The 9,824-nt window shown below is 37.8% G+C and overlaps 1 non-coding gene across 1 annotated transcript; it reads left to right on the top strand.

Moving 5' to 3' along the window:
• Positions 1–5,698: 5,698 nt before the first annotated feature.
• Positions 5,699–5,802, top strand: LOC127746305 (small nucleolar RNA R71). The gene has a single exon (XR_008007925.1). It is a non-coding gene; the product is annotated as a small nucleolar RNA R71 (small nucleolar RNA).
• Positions 5,803–9,824: the final 4,022 nt, after the last annotated feature.

Genomic DNA, 9,824 nt, shown 5'->3' with positions numbered 1-9,824 from the left:
CCAACAATCGCAAGTTTGAAGCTCGTCACAGTCATTCAATCCCAGAATCCTACTCGGAATACCACAGACAAGGTTTAGACTTTCCGGATTCCCATGAATGCTGCCATCAATTCTAGCTTATATCATGAAGATTCTAATCAAGGAATCCAAGAGATATGCGCCCGGTCTAAGGTAGAACGGAAGTGGTTGTCAGTCACGCGCGTTCATAGGTGAGAATGATGATGAGTGTCACGGATCATCACATTCATCATGTTGAAGTGCAACGAATATCTTAGAATAAGAACAAGTCAAATTGAATAGAAAAGAGTAGTAATTGCATTAAAACTCGAGGTACAGCAGAGCTCCACACCCTTAATCTATGGTGTGTAGAAACTCCACCGTTGAAAATACATAGGTGATAGTGGTCCAGGCATGGCCGAATGGCCAGCCCCCAAAATATGATGTGAATTCGAAAATAAGGGAAAAGGACCCTTTGTATAATAGTAAAATGTTCTATTTATACTAGACTAGCCACTAGGTTTACAGAGATAAGTAATTGATGCATAAATCCACTTCCGGGGCCCACTTGGTGTGTGCTTGGGCTGAGCTTGAGCTTTACACGTGCAGAAGCTTCTTTTGGAGTTGAACGCCAAGTTTTAACGTATTTTTGGCGTTCAACTCTGGTTCTTGACGTGTTTCTGGCGTTTGACTCCAGAATGCAGCATGGAACTGGCGTTGAGCGCCAGTTTACGTCATCTAATCACGAATAAAGTATGGACTATTATATATTGTTGGAAAGCTCTGGATGTCTACTTTCCAACGCCGTTAAGAGCGCGCCATTTGAAGTTTTTTAGCTCCGGAAAATCCATTTCGAGTGCAGAGAGGTCAGAATCCAACAACATCAGCAGTCCTTTGTCAGCCTTTTATCAGAGTTTTGCTCAGGTCCCTCAATTTCAGCCAGAAATTACCTGAAATCATAGAAAAACACACAAACTCATAGTAATGTCTAGAAATGTGAATTTAGCATAAAAACTAATGAAAACACCCCTAAAAGTAGCTAGATCCTACTAAAAACTACCTAAAAACAATGCCAAAAAGCCTATAAATTATCCGTTCATCACAACACCAAACTTAAATTGTTGCTTGTCCCCAAGCAACTGAAAATCAAATAGGATAAAAATAAGAGAATATACTATAAATCCCAAAATATCAATGAATATTAGTTCTAATTAGATGAGCGGGACTTGTAGCTTTTTGCTTCTGAACACTTTTGGCATCTCACTTTATCCTTTGAAGTTTAGAATGATTGGCATCTCTAAGAACTTAGAATTTCAGATAGTGTTATTGATTCTCCTAGTTAAGTATGTTGATTCTTGAACACAGCTACTTTTATGAGTCTTGATCGTGGCCCTAAGCACTTTGTTTTCCAGTATTACCACCAGACACATAAATGTCACAGACACATAATTGGGTGAACCATTTTCAGATTGTGACTCAGCTTTGCTAAAGTCCCCAATTAGAGGTGTCCAGGGTTCTTAAGCACACTCTTTTTGCTTTGGATCACGACTTTAACCACTCAGTCTCAAGCTTTTCACTTGGACCTGCATGCCACAAGCACATGGTTAGGGACAGCTTGATTTAACCGCTTAGGCCTGGATTTTATTTCCTTGGGCCCTCCTATCCATTAATACTCAAAGCCTTGGATCATTTTTACCCTTGCCTTTTAGTTTTAAGGGCTATTGGCTTTTTCTGCTTGCTTTTCTTTTTCTTTCTAATTTTTTTGCCACTTTTTTTTGCTAATTTTTCTTGCTTCAAGAATCAATTTTCATGATTTTTCAGATAGATTTATGGAATTTATTCATAGCCTTAAGACATAGTGACTTAATACTAATGATCATGAGGTAGAGACATAAAACATAAACACATATATAGCATAAAAACCGAAAAAACAGAAAAAATAAGAACAATGAATGAGTCCACCTTAGTGATGGTGGCGCTTTCTTCTTGAAGAACCAATGATGTCCTTGAGTTCTTCTATGTCTCTTCCTTGCCTTTGTTGCTCCTCCCTCATTGCTCTTTGATCTTCTCTAATTTCATGGAGAATGATGGAGTGTTCTTAATGTTCCACCCTTAATTGATCCATATTGTAACTCAAATCTTCAAGAGAAGTGTTGAGTTGTTCTCAATAGTTGTTGAGAGAAAAGTGCATTCCTTGAGGCATCTCCGGGATTTCTTGGTGATGAGCTTCCTCATGCGTCTCTTGGATTCCATGAGTGGGCTCTCTTGTTTGCTCCATCCTTTTCTTAGTGATGGGCTTATCCTCCTCAATGGGGATGTCTCCTTCTATGATGACTCCAGCTGAGTAACATAGATGGCAAATAAGATGAGAAAAAGCTAGCCTTGCCAAGGTAGAGGGCCTTTCGGCTATTTTGTAGAATTCAAGGGAGATGACTTCATGAACTTCTACTTCCTCTCCATTCATGATGCTATGAATAATGATGGCCCGATCCACAGTAACTTCAGATCGGTTGCTAGTGGGGATGATGGAGCGTTGGATGAACTCCAACCATCCTCTAGCCACAGGCTTGAGGTCCAGTCTTCTTAATTGAACCAGCTTGCCTTTGGAGTCTATTTTCCATTGAGATCCTTCAACACATATGTCCCTAAGGAATTGGTCCAACCTTTGATCAAAGTTGACCCTTCTTGTGTAGGGGTGTGCATCTCCTTGCATCATGGGCAAGTTGAATGCCAACCTCACATTTTCCGGACTAAAATCTAAGATAGTTCTTTGGATCCGGGTTCATACTTTGATCATGGTTCCTAGTGATCCATGCATTGGCATAGAACTCTTGAACCATCAAGATTCTGACTTGTTGAATGGGGTTGGTCAGAACTTTCTAACTTCTTCTTTGAATCTCATGTCGGATCTCCGAAAACTCATTTTTCTTGAGCTTGAAAGGGACCTCAGGGATCACCTTCTTCTTAGCCACAACATCATAGAAGTGGTCCTGATGGGCTTTGGAGATGAATCTCTCCATCTCCCATGACTCGGAGGTGGAAGCTTTTGTCTTCCCTTTCCCTTTTCTAGAGGTTTCTCCGGCCTTAGGTGCCATCAATGGTAATGAAAAAAAAAAGCTTATGCTTTTACCACACCAAACTTAGAATATTGCTCGTCCTCGAGCAAGAGAAGAAAGAAAAGAAGAAGAAGAAGAGAAAATATGGAGGAGAGTGGAGAAAGGTGTAATCGGCCAAGGTATAGGAGAGGGAGTTGTGTTGTGTGAAAATTAAGGAGAATAGAGGGGTTTATATAGTGAGGGGAGAGGGAGTAGGTTAGGCCATTTAGGGTGGATTTGGGTGGGAAATAAATTTTGAATTTCGAAGGTAAGTGGGATTTATGGGGAAGAGTGGATGGATGTGAATGGTGAAGGGGGTAATTGGAAAGAGAGATTGAGGTGATTGGTGAAGGGTTTGGGGAAGAGTGTTTATTGGAAAGAGAGGATGAATGTTGAGAAGAGGGGAGAATATGGTAGGTGGGGATCCTGTGGGGTCCACAGATCCTGAGATGATCCTGTGGGGTCCACAGATCTTGAGGTGTCAAGGATTTATATTCCTGCACCAATTAGGCATGTACAATGCCTTTGCATGCAATTCTGGCGTTTAAACGCCGAGGGGATGCATGTTCTGGGCATTCAACACCCAACTGCAGCATGTTTCTGGCGTTCAACGCCAGATCCATGCTCTATTCTGGCGTTGAACGCCAGCCAGATACTCCTTACTGGCGTTTAAACGCCAGTAAGTCCTTCCTCCAGGGTGTGATTTTTCTTCTGCTGTTTTTGATTCTAACTGTTTTTGATTCTGTTTTTAATTTTTGTATTTTTTTTCGTGACTCCACATGATCATGAACCTAATAAAACATAAAATAACAGTAAAATAAAATAAAATTAGATAAATAAAAAATTGGGTTGCCTCCCAATAAGCGCTTCTTTAATGTCAATAGCTTGACAGTGGGCTCTCATGGAGCCTCACAGGTGATCAGGTCAATGTTGTAGACTCCCAACACCAAACTTAGAGTTTGGATGTGGGGATTCAACACTAAACTTAGAGTTTGGCTGTGGCCTCTCAACACCAAACTTAGAGTTTGATTGTGAGGGCTTTGTTTGACTCTGTACTGAGAGAAGCTCTGCATGCTTACTCTCCCTTGTTACAGAAGGATAGCCGTGTGTGTTAAACACATGGTAGTCCCCATTCAATTGAAGGACTAATTCTCCTCTGTTAACATCTATCACAGCTTCTGCTGTGGCTAGGAAAGGTCTTCCAAGGATGATGCATTCATCCTCCTTCTTCCTAGTGTCTAAGATTATGAAATCAGTAGGGATGTAAAGGCCTTCAACCTTCACTAACACGTCCTCTACTAATCTATAAGCTTGTCTTGCTGACTTGTCTGTCAATTGTAATGAGAATAAGGCAGGCTGTACCTCAATGATCCCCAGCTTCTCCAGTACAGAGAGTGGCATAAGATTTATGCCTGACCCTAGGTCACATAAAGCTTTCTCAAAGGTCATGGTGCCTATGGTATAGGGTATTACGAAATTTGCCAGGATCTTGTCTCTTTTGAGGTAAAGTTTGCTGAACCCAGGTATCTAGTTCACTAATGAGCAAGGGAGGTTCACCTTCTCAAGTCTCATTACCAAATAACTTGGCATTCAGTTTCATGATAGCTCCTATATATTGAGAAACTTGCTCTCCAGTTACATCTTCATCCTCTTCAGAGGAAGAATAGTTTTCAGAGCTCATGAATGGCAGAAGGAGGTTTAATGGAATCTCTATGGTCTCTATATGGGCCTCAGATTCCCGTGGGTCCTCAATAGGGAACTCCTTCTTGCTTGAGAGAGGTCCCATGAGGTCTTCCTCATTGGGATTCACGTCCTCTCCTTCCTCTCTAGGTTCGGCCATATTGATTATATCAATGGCCTTGCACTCTCTTTTTGGATTTTCTTCAGTATTGCTTGGGAGAATACTAGGAGGAGTTTTAGTGATTTTCTTACTCAGCTGGCCCACTTGTGCCTCCAGATTTCTGATGGAGGACCTTATTTCACCCATGAAACTTAAAGTGGCCTTAGACAGATCAGAGACTAAATTTGCTAAGTTAGAGGTACTCTGGTCATAATTCTCTGTCTGTTGCTGAGAAGATGATGGATAAGGCTTGATATTGCTGAGCCTATTTCTTCCACCATTATTAATGCCTTGTTGAGGCTTTTGTTGATCCTTCCATGAGAAATTTGGATGATTTCTCCATGATGAATTATAGGTGTTTCCATAAGGTTCACCCATATAATTTACCTCTGCTATTGCAGGGTTCTCAGGATCATAAACTTCTTCTTCAAAAGATACCTCTTTAGTACTGTTGGATGCATTTTGCCATCCATTCTGACTTTGAGAAATCATGTTGACTTGTTGAGTCAACATTTTGTTCTGAGCCAATATGGCTTTCAGAGCGTCAATTTCAAGAACTCCATTCCTTTGAGGCGTCACATTATTCATGGAATTCCTCTCAGAAGTGTACATGAACTGGTTATTTGCAACTATGTCAATAAGTTCTTGAGCCTCTGCAGGCGTTTTCTTTAGGTGAATGGATCCACCTGCAAAATGGTCCAGTGACATCTTAGAGAACTCAGATAGACCATAATAGAATATATCTATCATGGTCCATTCTGAAAACATGTCAGAAGGACATCTTTTGGTCATCTGTTTGTATCTTTCCCAAGCTTCATAGAGGGATTCACCATCTTTTTGTTTGAAGGTCTGAACATCTACTCTAAGCTTGCTGAGCTTTTGAGGAGGAAAGAAGTTAGCCAAGAAGGCCGTGACCAGCTTATCCCAAGAGTCCAGGCTATCTTTAGGTTGAGAGTTGAACCATGCTCTAGCTCTGTCTCTTATAGCAAAAGGGAAAAGCATGAGGCTGTAGACTTCAGGATCTACTCCATTAGTCTTAATAGTCTCACAGATCTGCAAGAACTCAGTTAAGAACTGGTAGGGATCTTTTGATGGAAGTCCATGAAACTTGCAGTTCTGTTAGAGCAACTAATTGAGGTTTCAGCTCAAAATTGTTTGCTCCAATGGCAGGAATTGAGATGCTTCTTCCATCAAATTTGGACGTAGGTGCAGTATAATCACCAAGCATCCTTCTTACATTATTGTTGTTGGGTTCGGCTGCCATATCCTTTTCTTGTTCGAAAATTTCAGTAAGGTTGTCTCTGTATTGTTGTAATTTAGCTTCTCTTAGTTTTCTCTTCAGAGTCCTTTCAGGTTCTGGATCAGTTTCAACAAGAATGCCTTTTTCCTTGTTCCTGCTCATATGAAAGAGAAGATAACAGAAAAAGAAGAGGAATCCTCTATGTCACAGTAAAGAGGTTCCTTATTGTTAGTAGAAGAAGAAAGGGAATAAAGAAAGGAGAATCCAAACACAAGGGTGAGGATAAGGGCAGTGATTTGAGATGAAGAGAAGTGTTAGTAAATGAATGAATAAATAGAATAAGATGAGAGAGAGAAGTTTTCAAAAATAATTTTGAAAAGGAGTTAATGATTTTCAAAAATTAAGATAAGAAATAAAATTAAAATTAAAATTTAAAACAATTAATTAATTAAAGAGAATTTTTGAAAAAGAGGGAGGTATTTTCGAAAATTAGAAAAAGAAAAGTTGTTAGGTGGTTTTGAAAAAGATAAGAAACGAACAAAAAGTCAAATAGTTAGTTGAAAAAGATTTGAAAATTAATTTTGAAAAGATAAGAAGATAAGAAGATATTTTGAAATCAAATTTTTGAAAAAGATAAAATTTGAAAAAGATATGATAAAAAGATATGATTAAAAAGATATGGTTGGAAAAGATTTAATTTTTAAAATTAAAATTAATTACTTAACTAACAAGAAACTAAAAGATAAGATTCTAGAATTTAAAGATTGAACCTTTCTTAATAAGAAAGTAACAAACTTCAAATTTTTGAATCAATCAGATTAATTGTTAGCATAATTTTTGAAAATAAAGATAAAATTAAGAAAAATATTTTTGAAAAATAATTAAAAAAATAAATTTCGAAAATTAATAAAAAAATGAAAAAGATTTGATTTTTGAAAAAGTTTTGAAAAGATAAGATTTTTAAAATTTGAAAATTTGACTTGACTTATAAGAAACAACTAATTTTAAAAATTTTTGATTAAGTCAACTCATATTTTCGAAATTTTGAGAGAAAAAAGGAAAATATATTTTTTTATTTTTGAATTTTTAATTATGAGAGAGAAAAATATAAAAAATGACTCACAACATGAAAATTATGAATCAAAACACATAATGCATGTAAGAACACTATGAATGTCAAGATGAACACCAAGAACACTTTGAAGATCATGATGAACATCAAGAACATATTTTTGAAAATTTTTTATGCAAAGAAAACATGTAAGACACCAAACTTAGAAATCTTTAATGCTTAGACAATATGAATGCAAAGATGCACATGAAAAATAATAAAAGACACAAAGCAAGAAAACATCAAGATCAAACAAGAAGACTTACCAAGAACAACTTGAAGATCATGAAGAACACTATGAATGCATGAATTTTCGAAAATTGCAAGAACAATATGAATATGCAATTGACACCAAACTTAAAACATGACACAAGACTCAAACAAGAAACACAAAAATATTTTTGGTTTTTTTTTTATTTTATGATTTTTTTGTATTTTATTTTATATTTTTCGAAAAACATATAGGAAAAAGAAAACAAGAAATTCAAAATTTTTAATAAGGATTCCAGGAATCTTTCAATGTTAGCCTTAAGTTACAATCCAAGGGTTAGACATGGCTTCATAGCCAGCCAGCTTTAGGATGGAATTACATGCATTGTGGTGATTAGTTGAAGCCTTAGTTCAAAAGAATTTGGATATGGCTTTACAGCCAGCCAGGCTTCAACATGCTTCATGAAACTCTAGAATCCATTCTTAAAAATTCTGAAGCCATAGAATGATTTATTTTCAAAATATTTTTTTTTGAAAATAGGGATAAATTTTTTTTTGAAAATTTTTTGAAAACAAAACAAAAAGAAAATTACCTAATCTGAGCAACAAGATGAACCGTCAATTGTCCAAACTCGAATAATCCCCGGCAACGACGCCAAAAACATGGTGCACGAAATTGTGATCATCAAAAATGGCACCAAAAACTTGGTAGCGCTCTCAAACGTGAATCACACTTAGTCAAAACTCCGCACAACTAACCAGCAAGTGCACTGGGTCGTCCAAGTAATACCTTACGTGAGTAAGGGTCGATCCCATGAAGATTGTTGGTATGAAGCAAGCTATGGTCATCTTGTAAATCTCAGTTAGGCAGATAATAAATGTTATGGAGTTTTCGAATAATAAATAAAGTAGAAAATAAAGATAGAGTTACTCATGTAATTCAATGGTGGGAATTTCAGATAAGTGTCTGGAGATACTTGTCCCTATTGGATCTCTGCTTTCCTACTGCCCTCCTTCAATCCTTCTTATTCCTTTCCATGGCAAGCTGTATGTAGGGCATTACCGTTGTCAATGGCTACATCTCATCCTCTCAATGGAAAAGGTCCAAATGCTCTGTCACGGCACGGCTAATCATCTGTCGGTTCTCGATCATGTTGGAATAGAATTCCTTGATTCTTTTGCGTTTGTCATCACGCCCAACAATCGCGAGTTTGAAGCTCGTCACAGTCATTCAATCCCAGAATCCTACTCGGAATACCACAGACAAGGTTTAGACTTTTCGGATTCCCATGAATGCCGCCATCAATTCTAGCTTATACCACAAAGATTCTGATCAAGGAATCCAAGAGATATGCGCCCGGTCTAAGGTAGAATGGAAGTGGTTGTCAGTCACGCGCGTTCATAGGTGAGAATGATGATGAGTGTCACGGATCATCACATTCATCATGTTGAAGTGCAACGGATATCTTAGAATAAGAACAAGTCAAATTGAATAGAAAAGAGTAGTAATTGCATTAAAACTCGAAGTACAGCAGAGCTCCACACCCTTAATCTATGGTGTGTAGAAACTCCACCGTTGAAAATACATAGGTGATAGTGGTCCAGGCATGGCCGAATGGCCAGCCCCCAAAATATGATGTGAATTCGAAAATAAGGGAAAAGGACCCTTTGTACAATAGTAAAAAGTTCTATTTATACTAGACTAGCCACTAGGTTTACAGAGATAAGTAATTGATATATAAATCTACTTTCGGGGCCCACTTGGTGTGTGCTTGGGCTGAACTTGAGCTTTACACGTGCAAAGGCTTCTTTTGGAGTTGAACGCCAAGTTGTAAAGTATTTTTGGCGTTCAACTCTGGTTCGTGACGTGTTTCTGGCGTTTGACTCCAGAATGCAGCATAGAACTGGCATTGAGCGCCAGTTTACGTCGTCTAATCACGAATAAAGTATAGACAATTATATATTGCTGGAAAGCTCTGGATGTCTACTTTCCAACGCCGTTGAGAGCGCGCCATGTGAAGTTCTGTAGCTCCAGAAAATCCATTTCGAGTGCAGGGAGGTCAGAATCCAACAGCATCAGCAGTCCTTTGTCAGTCTTTTATCAGAGTTTTGCTCAGGTCCCTCAATTTCAGCCAGAAATTACCTGAAATCACAGAAAAACACACAAACTCATATTAAAGTCTAGAAATATGAATTTAGCATAAAAACTAATGAAAACATCCTTAAAAGTAGCTAGATCCTACTAAAAACTACCTAAAAACAATGCCAAAAAGCGTATAAATTATTCGCTCATCAGTTATTTTATAGTCAATATGAATGTTGCACTTATTG

The sequence above is a fragment of the Arachis duranensis genome, chromosome 3 (assembly GCF_000817695.3).
Source record: "Arachis duranensis cultivar V14167 chromosome 3, aradu.V14167.gnm2.J7QH, whole genome shotgun sequence".
NCBI classification, from domain to species: domain Eukaryota; kingdom Viridiplantae; phylum Streptophyta; class Magnoliopsida; order Fabales; family Fabaceae; genus Arachis; species Arachis duranensis.
The sequence above is the reverse complement of the archived record's forward strand: the minus strand, read 5'-3'. Positions and strand labels throughout refer to the sequence as shown.